The sequence below is a fragment of the Chenopodium album genome, chromosome 8, assembly GCF_948465745.1.
Source record: "Chenopodium album chromosome 8, dcCheAlbu1.1, whole genome shotgun sequence".
Taxonomy (NCBI): Eukaryota; Viridiplantae; Streptophyta; class Magnoliopsida; order Caryophyllales; family Amaranthaceae; genus Chenopodium; species Chenopodium album.
Genome location: NC_137841.1, coordinates 44,734,249 through 44,749,884, shown reverse-complemented (window position 1 = coordinate 44,749,884; position 15,636 = coordinate 44,734,249). Strand labels below are relative to the sequence as shown.

The 15,636-nt window shown below is 35.3% G+C and overlaps 1 long non-coding RNA gene across 2 annotated transcripts; it reads right to left on the bottom strand.

The window, feature by feature from the left end:
- Nucleotides 1-3,155: 3,155 nt before the first annotated feature.
- Nucleotides 3,156-6,576, bottom strand: LOC145556077 (uncharacterized). 2 transcript variants are annotated; one of them, XR_014091725.1, is made up of 5 exons: nucleotides 6,318-6,576; nucleotides 6,120-6,195; nucleotides 5,389-5,483; nucleotides 4,508-4,725; nucleotides 3,156-3,436 (listed from the first exon to the last, which is right to left on the bottom strand). It is a non-coding gene; the product is annotated as an uncharacterized LOC145556077 (long non-coding RNA). The 2 variants fall into 2 exon arrangements; XR_014091724.1 differs by lacking the exon at nucleotides 5,389-5,483 and having other exon boundaries at nucleotides 3,159-3,436.
- Between the last annotated feature and the right edge of the window lie 9,060 nt (nucleotides 6,577-15,636).

Genomic DNA, 15,636 nt, shown 5'->3' with positions numbered 1-15,636 from the left:
CTACGAGTCATAAAAACTATGGATCTGTAGCCTGTCCAGTTTAATGCATATATGTGAGGTCTTAACTTAGTCTTTGTTCGAGTCTAGTCACATAGTCTAGCCACATGGTCATGAAACGAGTCTTAGCATGTTACCTACACTCACTACTCTTAGCACACACCTTATACATGTCCCCATGACCATGTCTTAGGTTCATGCATGAGTCGGTTTTTTTCCGTCATTTGAGTTGGGGGTACATTTTATTTCTAATCTTTTCCTATCTTTCCATTTACATCACCGTTCTTTATATCACGATCTTCACTCTTTTTACCTTCTTCCATCCATTGCATTTTGAATAGAGTTTGAGTCAAATAATTAACAATGAATATCCCTAATTTCCCTTTCCACAGTACTTGGTCAAGAAAAGAAGGGCGATTAATCAAGGACAACATATTTGTTCAAGTTCTACTTTTTGATAAACCAGTGAGTCGGAAAAGAAACGCTAAGAAGATAATGGCAAGTCAAGAAGAAGTCAATGAATTCAAGAAGCAGATGGCTGACGTGACTGAGACATTAAAGGCTTTACCCTTCAAAATCAACGCCCCTGTGAAGTAACAACAAATGGAGTTTATGTAAGAGAGCTTGAGCAAGATATCTAATGACTACAAGTTTCATGGCATTAGTTCACAAGGGGTCTTGGTGGACAAGGAGCTTCTTCCGCAAAAGTTCAATGTCACTGACATCTCTAAAATCAAGGCAACAAATAATCCTTATCTTCACTTAAGAGCCTTTGAAACCATAATGAACATTAAGGGGATTGATAGGAAAGTCTTTCATTTCTTGTTTTCTTTATCTCTTGAAACCGTTTGTCAACAATGGTTCTTTTCCATTGACAAAGAGAAAACCTCTACCAGAGAGTCGATAAAAAACGCTTTCATAGATAAATATAAGTGGAACATTAAAGACGAAACATACCACAGACGAAACATACCACAGACAAAAAGAAAACGAAGGGTTCACTTCTTTCTTCAACAAATGGAAGGAAATATGGTTAAGGTTCCTACTGAAAAAGATTCTGTAAGGATGTTCATAAAAAACCTTTAAGAAAAATATGCAAAGCACTTAAAATATCAACACAACTTGAATACTTTCAAGGTTGTGTATAATATAGGCATTGGCATTGAAGATTACCTTCTGAAAGATAATAGTGCTAGAGGAAAAAAGGACGACCATCCTTTATCTTCCTCTCCCATTAACGAAGTACATTCTACGGTCACCCCCAAACCACAAATCCAAAGGTCGAAAAGTGTGTTCACTCCATTTGGTATGAGTTACGAAACAGCTTTCAAAAAAATCACCACAAAGAACTAGTCATGCCCATAGGACCTATCAAGGATCAAGTTCCAGAAGCCAGGACACCTAAGTGGGATCCTAATAAGCACTGCAAATATCACCAATGAAAGGGTCACAACACTGAGCAGTGTTTGAAACTCAAAGAAGCTATTCAAGATCTGATTGATGATAATAAAACTTCTGAGATTCTAGCAATTGCAGAAGATCAAACATCGTTCGATCCTTCACTCCTTATCACACCTATAGGTGAGCCCATGATCGAGACAACTTGTAGAACCTCTCTTGATGAAGTGGCCATGATTTAGGAGGATGAAAGTCTTTTCTTAGATAATACCAAGGAAAACATGTCAAGTCTAAAAGAAGACGTTCGATAACTTCAAGATTTCATTGCCATGCTCTTGAATATGGTAGAAGGACTAGCAAATCAGATGATGGTTATCAAACAAAATTCTCACCAAGGATTTAATGAAAAACTTAATGCTCCTAATCCACGGGCGAAACAGACCAATGAAGAATACACACCAATAGGAATGACTTACAATGAAGCTTTTGACTGTCTTCACGATCAAGGTCTCATTCACCCCATTGGTCCCAATCAAGACCCTCCGCCTGAAAAACGGTATCCCAATTGGGACCCAAAATCTTATTGTCGATACCATAGAGGTTGTGGTCACACCATCGAAGTATGTCTCGCTCTCAAAGATTGTGTTCAAGACCTCATTGATTCAAGTCTCCTCCATGTTCCTCCAAGCAACAAAAAGGCCAGGATTAGTAACAATAACAACAATGGCTGTAAAGGAAAGAAGAACGACTACCCTTCTTCTTCCGAAAACACCTACTCTAGTCACAGTGTTGGTACTTTCGACCTTAATGAAATCTTAGCCATGCATGGATAATCGAGGATTTAGAAAGCAACTAAGAAGGGATTTCACTCCTATTGGAATTAGCTACGATGATGCTTTCGATCGACTCCATGCAAAGGGACTCATTACTCCTATTGGACCTATTCAAGATCCCTTGTAATACCCCGTATTTTCATATGTATTTTCCTAATTAATTATTTTCTAAAAAGGGTATTTTAGTAATTCAACTTACTATTTAAATCTTGGAGCCAAAATGATATTTGAATTTTGGCGCCAAAAGTATTGTGAAAACTAATCATTATTTTGGATAAGATTTATTATCCATTTATCCTATTTTAAAAACCGGATTATTTATATATTTCGGATATTTTAATTAAGGCAAAAGCTATATTTTATTATTATTTTAATAGGACCAAAAATCCCAATTAATTAGCTAATAATTTCGGATTTTCCTATGTGAAAAACTGATTTTTATTCAGTTAAATAATTTGGTGAATATTTGCTATTTTATTATTTAATTATTTATTACAATAAAAGCGTGCTTTTTAGACGCTTTTCAGCCTTTTTTCGACACATAAAAGCGTCGCAAAAAATTTTCCCGACGCTTCTTAAAAGCGTCAAAAAATCATGAGTCGAAAATTTCGCTAGACACCAAAAAGCGTCGCGAATTTCGACGCTTTATTGTGTCCAAATTTTTATACGAAGCGTCGCAATTTGCCACAATTGGCGCACTTTCTTAACTTTGGCGACGCTTTTTCACGTCAAGAATCTTAAATTGGTGACGCTTTTCTATGTCCAAATTTTCATACATTTGCTATTTAACATTTTGGCAAAGCTTTTTCTTGTCCATATTTTCTAATTTGGGGACGGTTTTTCTTGTCCAATATATTTTTATTTTATTTTTTTAATGTCTAGAATATCAAAAAACAAAATATTTCATTCACTAATAATTATTTCTAATATACTAATATTACCAAAAAAAAACATGTACAACAAATTTATGCCAAATTTTTTTATTACATATAAATAAATTATGGCATATGTACAATATCTCATAGTAATGGGTTTTCTATTACAACCAGTACAATTCCAACTCCCCTAAAAAAGTAAAGTACAATTCCAACTTTAAATAGCCTAAATATATCTTTCTTTCATCCTTGAAATGTTGCAGCATTAGTTGTCAGCCCTTGTTTTGCCGTTTCTCAGTACTCATACATTTATGTCTACATAATCTTTTGACCCTGCAACACATTTCAGCATAAGTATCGATTAGTAAATCAACAAGATACTAGGGAGCCATCTGCCAAAAAATATAGAGAATACAATCTCTGAAAAATATTTTCCACCTAAAAATTTAAGCAAACCAAAATCACAACCAACTTTCATAACAATTTATGGAGTAAAAAACTTTCAAAAAGTAAGGGTTTCCATACACTCAAAAGAAAAGACATTCATTTGTATGTGTGACTGCACATAGTAGTGGACCTATAGAAAGAAATGTGATGCAAATAAGAAATAATTATAGTATTATACACAAGAGTAACAAAGTATAGAAGTTAAAAGCAGAGAAATCCTTTTAAGCCAAGCAATATGTTTTGAACAATCACAACATTACACCTTTTTGGGCCAAACAGACAAGATTTTTCCCTACCATTCCAAGCAGCATGCCATGGCAAGAGACAAAGAACCTATCCAGGAATACCTAATCTTACAATCAATCATCAGTAATTTAGAACAGTTTAGTGAAGCTACAAAAAAGAAAACTGCCGGACTGCCCGTGGAACATCTTGTGTTTCTAATCTCACGCAGTTCAACTATATCAATGACTCTACCAGGGAAAATAGAGTTTATCCAGAACATTAAAATAGCCAAAGTCCTAAACCATGAAGCCTTAATCATCCACGAAATTAAATCAGTCTAATGAAGCTGCACACAAGACAATAGCCCATGGGACATCTTGATCGCAGTTCAATTATTTAATTAAGTGTCGAAATTCGATTCTTTTTTTAATTTTTTTTCTTTGCAATTATCGTAATGCAATAGCTGACACTACAAGAAAAAAGACACATATAAAGCAACTCAATCCCCTAATTATCATTCAACACACTTTCTAAATGGTAAAAAGGGCCAAAAAGTGATTAACTTACGGATGATTTGTCATATGTACTATGCCCTACACCGACAACAATGACAGGCATACCATGATAAACACATAAACCACCTTCATCACTTCAAATAATACAATTGCAATTATGTATTGAGCAGTACAAAAAGCCAAATGCACCCAGATGATATAGATGAAGGTAGTTTACCTCTTTTAAGGTGCCTGAAAGTCGTACTGTCTACCTTACCAAGATCAGCCTACAATCAGACTCAAGAATGAGCTTGTTAAATCCCGAGTCAATAGCAATAACAACCAAGTGTCTAGCAGCCATGGCTTCAGCAACATCAACCTCCATCTCGCCTTGGATCTTCAAGCAAGTAGCAACCAGCACATCGCCATTACAGTCACGCACAGCTCCTCCAAGCCCTGTAACTCCATCACCACAGTAAGAGGCATCAGAATTCAGCGTAAAAAGACCCACAGAAGGAGCAGCCCACTTGTGACGAGTAGTCAACCTATCACAAAGTCTCAGAGGGAAGCTAAGCTTTTGCTTTCTCAAACTCCCCAACACAGGGGAAATTTAGACAAACTAAACAATTAATGAAAAAACCTTTACCTTAGGCTGAGAAAATTTAGAAAATCCAAACAAACAAGCCATATAAATCGCCATAAAACAAACAAACGACCCATTTAAAAGTAAGATTAATTAAATACAAGTCGAAAAATAAAAATTATAAAATACGAAAATTGTAGTAGTGAATTGAAATACATAAATTGTAGTAGTGAATTGAAAGTAAGAGTAATTAAATACAAGCCGGGAAACAAAATTATAACAAAGTAGTCTAACTAAAAATGAGACATGAAAAACTCAAAATCATACTACATACTATGTATAGAAACACCATTGTACGACAAGAATATGGTTTGAAAAAAAGTTAAAACATTCTATATAGTGAAACTAAATAAATAAATAGAGATTGAAATTGAGAAAGAAAAACAAGAAAATATTCACATGGTCATAATCAAAGGCAAAGAAGTGATTTGGATCCTAATCATATATCCTAGGAACTAGGTTAAATCCACCCGTACTTTTTTCAAATGGTTTCACGTTGAATTAAGCTTGGTATCTGAACAACCATTCAACCATAATGGTGAGGCTTCATTCCTCATAGTACACGTGCATCCTAATTGTACATCAAAATGAAGTACATAACAAGTCAGCAAACATGTCACTTTCATCACCATTAATCCAAAAATTACCATACATAGGCAATGAGATTGCAAAAAGAAGATATAAAAATCTCAAATAATATTAGAATGCAATAATTATCTTTTGTTTAATAATCAATTTTAACTCATGAAAATCTGAGAAAAAGAAGCTCGTCTAAATTAAGACTGACAAAATTTTAGACATAATTAGCTTGCAAGCCCAAGGCAGTAATATGAGATGATTTGCAATAGATCATACAATTTTTAATTTATAACCCATTTGATAATAACCACAATCATAGAAGCCTAAGAGACTGAATCATGATTGGGATTTTGTCGAATAAAAAAATAACCCACTCCCAATTTTCCCCCTTTAGCATACCCTGATACAATAGTGTTTCAAGAAAACATATTTTTTACAGGCATTTCATCAAACAGTTGGTGGGCAATTGCTGTTAACTCGCATTTAAGATACACATTAAGGAGATTATTTGCAATCTAGTGTGAAGTAAAGTAGCATAGTAATTAGAGGAGATCGAGGTAAGAGAATGTGGAGAGCTGAACTCATGGTTAGAGTTAATCCCAAGAAGTTTAGAGAAACCAACATATACCTGAAAACTGTAGACATTGAGCAAATTGGGATTAGTCGTCACAAAATTAAACCATCGTGCACGACAAATTGCAAACCTAAACACAATTTCAAGAAAAAAATCCCCAAATGGATTATGCCCAAATGCTAAGATAAATCTTAATGAATAACATTAAAATTACACGAAAAATGGTATCAACATCAAAATTTAACTAATGACCTGATTCAATTCGTGATCTTCAATTAGGAATCTTCTACTGCTCCAAAATTTTGACAAAAAAAAAAAAAAATCAATATCCCAATTAAATTTCAAAAAAAAGAAACGAAATTTTGATGAGATGATGGAAACAAAACGAAAATTCCAATGTAATTAATAAAATTGATGGAAAAAGTAGAAAAATTTCAACAAATCGAAGCCGAATTCGATGAATCTATTGCGGTTTTTGGAGATGAGATTATGGAGGACGAAACGAATTAGGGTTGGCTGACAAGTGGTGTTGAGATTCTTCAGAACTTCAGTTTATACGGGCTGCCCATCAGGTCACGTGCTTGGCAAGTGGAACTCTCGACGGTTTTACCTGTCGAATTATTATTTCGACAAATAAAAGCGTCGACCAAACACGGGATTAAAATTTTCATGTTGACGGCTTGGGCACAGCGTCGAAAAAACAAGGAATTTTTAGTATACACAATAATTTTTATTCCTTTAAACTAGCAATATATATTCCTAAATACTAAATAAGAAGGCCGAAAATATGAGCTTAGGAAAGCTCAATAATTTCGGCCATCCCATAAAGATTTTGGGAAAATATTTTGGTAATTTGTATTTTTAATTATCTCCCTAAAATCTCCTATTTTCCATAATTCTAATTCTCCATCTTTTTGATATCCAATTATTATATTTTCTTGCCATTCATTCTTCTTAATTATTCCCCAGACAATCCCAATTTCCTTAATATTTTTCATGACATACATACCTTCCATATTCAATTATATACAATCCCTTCAAATATCAAAACTTTCCTTAAATCTTTGCTCACTTCTCCAAGTAATCTCTTAAACCCTAATTACCATAATTCTTCTTACATTTTCCTACCATAATTCATGCTCATACTATCCTATAAATACCCCTTCATACCTGTCACATTCTTCACACCAATTTTCTTCTGTTCTTCTCTACAATTTTACACAAATCATCCCGTTCATCTTTGAAGCCAATTTTCGAGCACTTCTGGTCAGTTTTTGGGGTAGTAATGTTTCACAAAAAGTTGTTCCTCTCGAAAACTTCTTGAGGTTAGGCTCACGAATCACCCAATTCGGAGCTATATAGAAGGAGGTATAGCCTCTGAAAGTTCTGCCTATTATTTCCTACGCAAATCCAATTCTTTTCTTCTCCTTTTCTTTTATTCAATTATTACTATTTTTATTATTATGGGAAATTAATATGAAATTATTATGAGTAGTTTTAATTATATAAAATCAGATTTTTAATAATGTTCATGTTGAATTAATTTAAGAGGTTCATGTACATATAGTTGGGAGGGTTTTTAATTATTTGTGATTATTTGTTAACCTTATATTGATTAAGGTTATATTTATTTGTAGGGTGTTTTTGATCAAGCTACTTGAGAGTTCTTTTGAAGTGTTGTTGGCTAAGTGAAGATCAAGGTACGTTAGGTGGCTAGATACCTTGAAAGTGATCGATTTGAATAACATGTATGAATGATTTTATGATGAATTGAATTAAATTGAATTGAATTATGCTTTATGAATTAAAAGTATGTTTAAAGGATTGGTTTTAATAATAAAATTGGAGTATTGATTTTTATAAAACGTTTTGATTAATTAATTTATTATTCATGTTTGAAAAGGATTAAGTTTGAAAGCAAGTTGGATTTATTGAAAAGGAGTTTGGATTGTTATCATTAAAGGTTGAATTATTAGATTTAAAAGAGGATTTATTGAATCATGGATTTATTATTATTTATGCTTTATAAGCATGTTGGTAATCCCACTATGCGGATTTGGTTTTTTGATAAGGCCTTGGACTTTGCATGACCGGGTCTTTCCTCGAGAATAGCCTTGTAACATAAGGAGACTAGCTTTGGGGGTTTGCACACTTGGGAGAGGAATTGGTTTAAATATGAGGAATTGGTTTTTAAATAATTGGAATTGGTTTTATTGATTATTAATATTAGAATTATTGAGAGTTGGTTTTAAACCATGAGTTTTGAATTATTGGATTATTTATTGGAAATTGGTTTTAAAGCATGTTTGCGAATAAATTGAGTTTAATTATCTTGCACTTACCGTACTTAGCATATTTTGCTAACCCGTACTTCTTATTTGTTTTGGTTCGCCCTGTTTACCGTAATGGTAAGCAGTGTTGCTTATTTTCAGGTTGGAGTCAATAAATGATGCATTGGAGTTCCAGGACTAGTTTACACTAAATTAGGAATTTGGTCTTGTATCTATTTGGAGTACTCATAACATTGGTTACTATTATGGTTATTATTAATAAAGAAGGGTATTGACGAGGGGAAAACTAGGTCGTTATCTAATCTTCCTTGGTCAAACTAAATTTATAAACACTTAACAAACCTAAATACGAATATAGAGTCAAGTCAAGGGTCGAACCCAAAGGAACGGTAATGTTCAAGCAGTTTCAATATGCGCCTAAGCTAGGTCGAAATCAAAGGGTAAAGGGCGAATACTAACAACTAACAAAACAAGTAACCAAGGAAATAAAACACTAGGAACAGGGTTCAACAAGTAATCATATCAATTGCAACAACTTGGGAAGAGCATGCCAATCAAAGGTTGTGAGGACTAATGATAAGAGCAATCAATAGGAATCAAAGAGCTATCTCCTAATTGTTAAACTAGGTTTCACTATGAATAACAAACTAAGAGAATCACAATCAAAACCAATCGATTATTTCAATTCCTAAATCAATTGTTCATGTCATTAGCAATTACATTGCAATCCAGCATAATTCTCAAGGCCTAATTGAATTACACACACGCAAACCTTCACTAATCTCAACAATCAATCAACACAATTCCCAAATTAATCACAATTAATAAATCATACAAGTTTCACCCAATTCCTAGCCAAACAACTATTCAAGAATCATCATCTATCAACTAACAACTATGGAAATCAAGAATCATCAATATATCAAGAATAACTACACTAATTAAGAATCAAACATTAAAATCAATCCAAACAAACATGAAATTAAACAAAGCATTAAGGTGAGATAGAGTTAAGAATGCTCATTGATAATTGTAGACACCCATTTGTGTCTCCCCAAAACCAAACCCAGTGATGAGTACCTTTCACGTCGAATCATGATCGAATGAAGTGAAAGTGTGGAAAGTATAATGTTGCGGAAAGTATTAATTTCTTTTCTCTTCTCTCTGTTTTTGAAAACTTATTTTAAGAAAACAGCCAATCCAGTTTGGTTGGTCCATGATATGGGTCCATTAATAGTGTAGTTGGATGGGGCTTGACAAGAGCTTTCCAACGATATATTATAAGCCCAATTCCGATGAATATTGAGGAAGTTATGGCCAATTTACTAAACTGGGCTCGGTTTGAGCCTTATATACAGTTCAATGATCTTGGGGAGGGCCTAATATGATTTATCATTCCTAATGCAATGAGGAATGGTTTTAGTCTTCTAGAATCTTCTATAAGGTTCTTTTCATTCCTAATTCAATTACCATTGATAAATTTACTTTTGACTTTTCAGAGTTTTAATTAAAATCAAATAGCATTTTCGAGGAATTTATATGATTTTATCCTCCAGTACGGAAAACTTATCTTATTTTCGAAAACGCGTTAAAACCAGGCTTGGCGCCTGACCCCAGGCTTTGGCGCCAGGAACCAGGCCTGGCGCCTGGCGCCAGTGTTGGTGCCTAGCGCCAGTTAGCCAGGGTTTGCGCCAACTCTGTTTTTTCTGTGTCAGACTCTGTTTTGTTTATTTTATCTTTTTGGCTGATTTTATCTATAAATAGCGTATTAAAAACTCCATTTTCATTCACAAATTCTCATCATTCACGAGTTCTCATCTACAATCAGTTTTAATTAGCACTCTCTTAATCATTCATTCTTTCTTTCTCTAAACTTTGTTTTCTCATACAAAATTCCGCATTCGCAAGATCTAGAAACACCTAGCCATATTCGAAGTTGCCTTCTCCCTAGACATGAAAGGTTTAATTTCTGAGGGATTGGTCGCTAATCTCTATCTCAATTATTTAATTTAATTGTTTTGATTATTATTTTCCTTGAAGTTACTAACGTGTGTATTTTGTTATTAGAAAGAGGTACGAGGCATCAAAGTAAGTACTTTAATTGTTTTATTGATGTTATGATGTACAAATCATGTTTATATTGTTATTATGATATTCCTAGTATCATGTCTAGGGTAATTTTAATATTAAATATGATTGCTACGATGCTTCTTATTTTCTTCCTAATATTTATTCATGTTAATATCATGTTAGGGCTAAAGATTTGATTTTTATTGTTTAGTGAAATGCTAGGGTTTGTTATTAATCTTGTTAGTATCATGCATAGGATCTTGCTATTGTTATTATGCTTTAATATTAACATGAACATGATTATGAATATTATGATTATTATTATTTTGATGATTATTATTATGATTATAATTTTATTGTCATGATATTTATGATTATTATTTTAATGGTGATTATTATTCATGATTATTATTATATTTATTATGTTGCTTGATTTTATTGTTATTGCTTGATTACACCTTTTTATGCATGTTTAAAGGGAATTGGTACTTGTAATCACGCTTAATAAGATAATCAATAATCTTGTTAGGGTTAATATGATTATTAATTCAAGTGATCGCCAATAATAGATTTATTTGTGCATTATATTCAACCAACATAGATTAAACAGGTTTAGGGTTAATCCTAATGATTGCATGTTAGTCAGAAAGCGCATATGAATACGATCAGAATAAAGTAGAGGCCTATTATTAGGGCATGTTCAATCTCTTTTAGGTTGGATTTGTACCTTCATCCCCGAATTACCCTTATATGGATCTAGACCTTATGGAGTTGACGATCTCTTGGATCGTTAAGGGGTGTAACCTTCATCCTATGAACGGTTTACAAGTTCCTAAAAAACTTGTTGGCGACTCTTTTGCTCTATCTTCCTCCCTTTTGGACGCCACCGTACTTTAGTGTATAATCACAGTGGGGTTCAAGCTAGTGGGATTAAAGCTTGAAATATTCCCTACAGTTTTTGGCGACTCCACTGGGGAGGATTTCTATTTTAATTCCTGAATTCGTTTCGGCAATGATTTAGAATGAGTGGATGAGACTCGAAAAGTTCTAAGTTTTTCATGTGCGTAATTATGATTAACATTATTGTCATATGCATAAAAAAGATCTCATTGGAAAGACCATCCGTAATAAGTTAAAAACATAGGATTTTACACGTAGGAAATTGGAGAAATATCTTTCACAACTAGGACTGAAATAACACCGCGCGATACTGGAAAATTTTATCGAGCACAGAAAGCTGCTGAGGCATATGGGAAGTAGCGTCAGGGGCCAGAGCTTGGCGCCAGAATTTTAATCGTAGCGCCAGACGACAGTATTGGTGCCAGGCGCTACAGTTAAAAGCTGGCGCCAGTCTCTGTTTGCTGGCGCCAATTTCCCCCAATACCGAGTAAGAAATATGCGTTCTAATTTCGACCGGTTTTTCGTATTGTTTGCTCGATCCTACTTCCTGATTGAATTTTTCCTCACTTTTCTGAAACCCATAAGTGTTCTACATATGGACATAACCCTCTGGGAATTCATGCTCCATCTACCCGATTGAACTCTCCGTGCAACAAAGGGTACATCCGAGATGTTGAATTCACCAAACCATTGAAGCGAGTTTTTTCTAAACTCGCGGTGTCTCATCCACTCGCGCCAACCCTTCACGGTTAGGCTTCCGCGCGGTGCATCCGGACAATTAACCATGGACCCTCTTTTGACTAACCCATATCCCGAACTGTAGAGAACTAGAGCCATTGTTAGGTGGCAAACGCATTGCATCATATTGTGCCTACTTGACTAATTGTGCATTATTTGTTGTGCATATATATTCTATGTTTCTCTTAACCGTTTGTTGACTTGTGTTGTGACTAAATTAACGACTTAAAGAACTTTGCCTATTTAATTAATTAATTTGAGTCAATAAAGTCTATTTTCTAATCGGAATTGACCTAGTACGACTTTAGGCATACCCCAATTGACTAATAACACCGAAAACAGTCCCAGACCGAAGCTCCAATACTGGCGCCAAGGTCAGAGCTGTAGCGCCACATTATGGAGTGTAGCTCCTGACGACAGCTCTGTCGTTTGGCGCCAAGCTCCACAGTGCGACGCTAGTTCTGTCGTTTGGCCGACAGTTCGGATTATTGGTCGAGTCATCACCTAGGGTCAAATTAATCAGTTTTCTAATTAATTCGGTTAAATTTTGCTGTCAATAGTACTTATTTGAGTCAATGATCGAGTTTAGGCACTGAGTCCCATGGTCCTACACAAGAGTCCAAGCATGTCACTCACACTCAACGCACACACCAATACACATACTCTGACCATGTCTAAGAGAGTCTTGTGTGCGCATTTTTTTCCGTCATTTTTTAAGGGGTAAGTCGGATATTAATCCTCCAATACAAAAAAAAAACACTATACTTAGTTCCCTAAAAATATGTACATTATTATACTTAGTTCCCTAAAAATATGTACATTATTTTTGCCAAAAATATGCACCCTTTTTTTTTTTCTTCCTTAAAATAAACCGTAAAGTCAAGTTGATTCGAGTCAAGTAATTAAAACGCAAAATGGTTTAACTTACAACACGTGGTCAAGAAAGGAAGGACGGTTAATCAAAGACAACCTCTTCGTACAAGTCCAACTTTTTGACAAACCCATAGCTCGTAACAGGAAAGCTAAGACCATAATGGCAACACAAGAAGAAGTGAATGATCTTAAGAACCAACTGGCTACCGTGACTGAGACACTAAAGCTTCTCGCACTCAAGATCGATGATCTTGTGAAGCAACAACAGATGGACCTCATGCAAGAGAGTTTAAGCAAGTTGTCTAGCGACTACAAGTTTCAAGAGCTTACATCACAAGGGGTCTCGGTGGACAAAGATCTTCTTCCGCAGAAGTTCAACGCCAACGACATTCCAAAATTCAGAGCAACTGACAACCCTTACTTTCATTTAAGACGTTCGAAACAATAATGAGTATTAAGGGTATCGATAAGAAAGTTTTCCCCTATCTGTTCTCACTATCTCTCGAGACCGTTTGCCAACAATGGTTCTTTTCTCTCGAGAAAGAAAAGACCTCTACCTGGGAGTCCATAGCAAACGCTTTCATTGATAGGTACAAGTGCAACATTCAAGTCGAGACTGACCATAGGGAACTTGAAATCCTCAAGCAGAAAGAGAATGAAGGCTTCACCTCTTTCTTTAACAAGTGGAGAGAAACCTCAGCTAAGATGATTGAGGTGCCAAGTGAAAAAGAATCTGTGAGACTGTTCATAAAAAATCTTCAAGAAAAATATTCCAAGCATCTCAAATATCAAAATAATCTCTATACCTTCAAGGCCGTTTATGATATTGGGATCAATATTGAAAAAGACTTGGCTAAGTTAAAAGCTGCCAACAATAACTCCAACAGCGGCTGGAAAGGAAAGAAGAACGACAATCCTTCTTCTTCCAAACCGCCCACTCAAACAATGTTAGCACCTTTAATTTAGGAGAAGTCCTTCCTATGAACAATCAAGGACAGAAGAAACCATTTAGGAGGAACTTCACTCCTATTGGCATGAGTTATGACACCGCATTTGATTGATTAAATGCAAAAGGTCTTATAACTCCTATTGGACCATTTTGGGACCCACCAGTTGAGAAGAGGTCGGCTAATTGGAACCCCAATGCACACTGCAAGTATCACTAAGGTAGGGGCCATCTCATTGAAAATTTTTGGAAGCTTAAAGAAGCCATCCAAGACTTGATTGATCGACAACAACAAGCTGCCGTTGCCCCCTGCCAGTAAGAAGCCAAGCATTGACAATGCACCTCTCGCTCATACCCGATGAGGAAAACAAGGTTGACCCCTCATCTCTCATTATTCCTGTCAAAGAAATCCGTGCCATAGAAAAAGAAGAGGAAATCTTTTTCGATTTCAAGGATAACCTTCTAGAACCGGCAAATAAGGAAGATATACAATTGCTCACACTGTCTATGAGGGAGGTATCACAACTACTACGTGAAGCTCTCAAAGCTATGAACGAACTCCATAAGAAATATGATGAGCTTCCACTTGTGAAAGATAAAAGAGAATTCACACCCATAGGAATGACCTATGATGCTACTTTTGATCGCCTCTATGATCAAGGACTAATCAAACCTATTGGTCCAACAGAGGATACAACACCAGAAAAGCGATCTCCAAGGTGGGATACCAAATCCTACTGCAAATACCATTGAGGAAATGGTCATGCCACTAATGAATGCTACAGGTTTCAAAACCTCATTCAAGATCTTGTGGAAGCTAATAAGATCTCATTACCTCTAGTTAGCAAGGGAATGACATATGAGGCAAAACATTTTCCTTTACAAGTCACTGAAAGACCTAAGAAGAGCAATAGAATTTACACTCCAATTGGGATCCCATATGCACAAATGTTCGAAATGCTCTTCGAGAGTGGCAAGATCAAACCTCTTAAACCAAGACCATTCGAATCATTGAAAAGGACAGATAGATATTACTGTCAGTATCATCAATCAGGGGGTCACACTATAGAAAACTGTTTCAAATTCAAGGATTTGGTACAGAAAAATGATTAATGAAAAGAAACTAGTCCAAATTCACCAAGAAGAGGATGCAACCATTAATGGAGTTTGGGACAGTGATGAAGAAGATGTTTATCTAAAGGACGTAGTAGGATCTACACCTTCTATGTCATACACCACAGATGACATTTGGACTGAAGAAGACTCATCAATAGACATCTTCACAAGATCCGGGAGAATGCAACCTCCCGTTTCAACACAACCTATGCAAACCACACAACAAGTTCCCATACCTATCATTGAAGACAATGATATTGTTAAACAGTTTAAGAAGACAAAAGTTGAGATGAATGTATGGAAACTTCTGCCAACATCTCGAGAACATAGGTTGGCTGTAATGAATGCCTTGGACAAAATTGGGATAGACTGTAACACTACTCTTGAGGGACTAGCCAACTTCCTCACAAGTGACCTTCCTACCCCGATTAATTTGATCACCTTTTCTGACAAAGATTTACCCCCAGAAAGTGACAAACATTACAAGGCATTAAACTTCATAGTAGTTTGCAAAAGGATGAATGTTCCTATGACTCTTGTAGACAATGGATCGGCCATCAACGTCTGTCCACTTAGAACTGCGAGGATGCTCGACATTAGGGATGAAGATTTAACTCCGTCTACACAAGGAATAAGG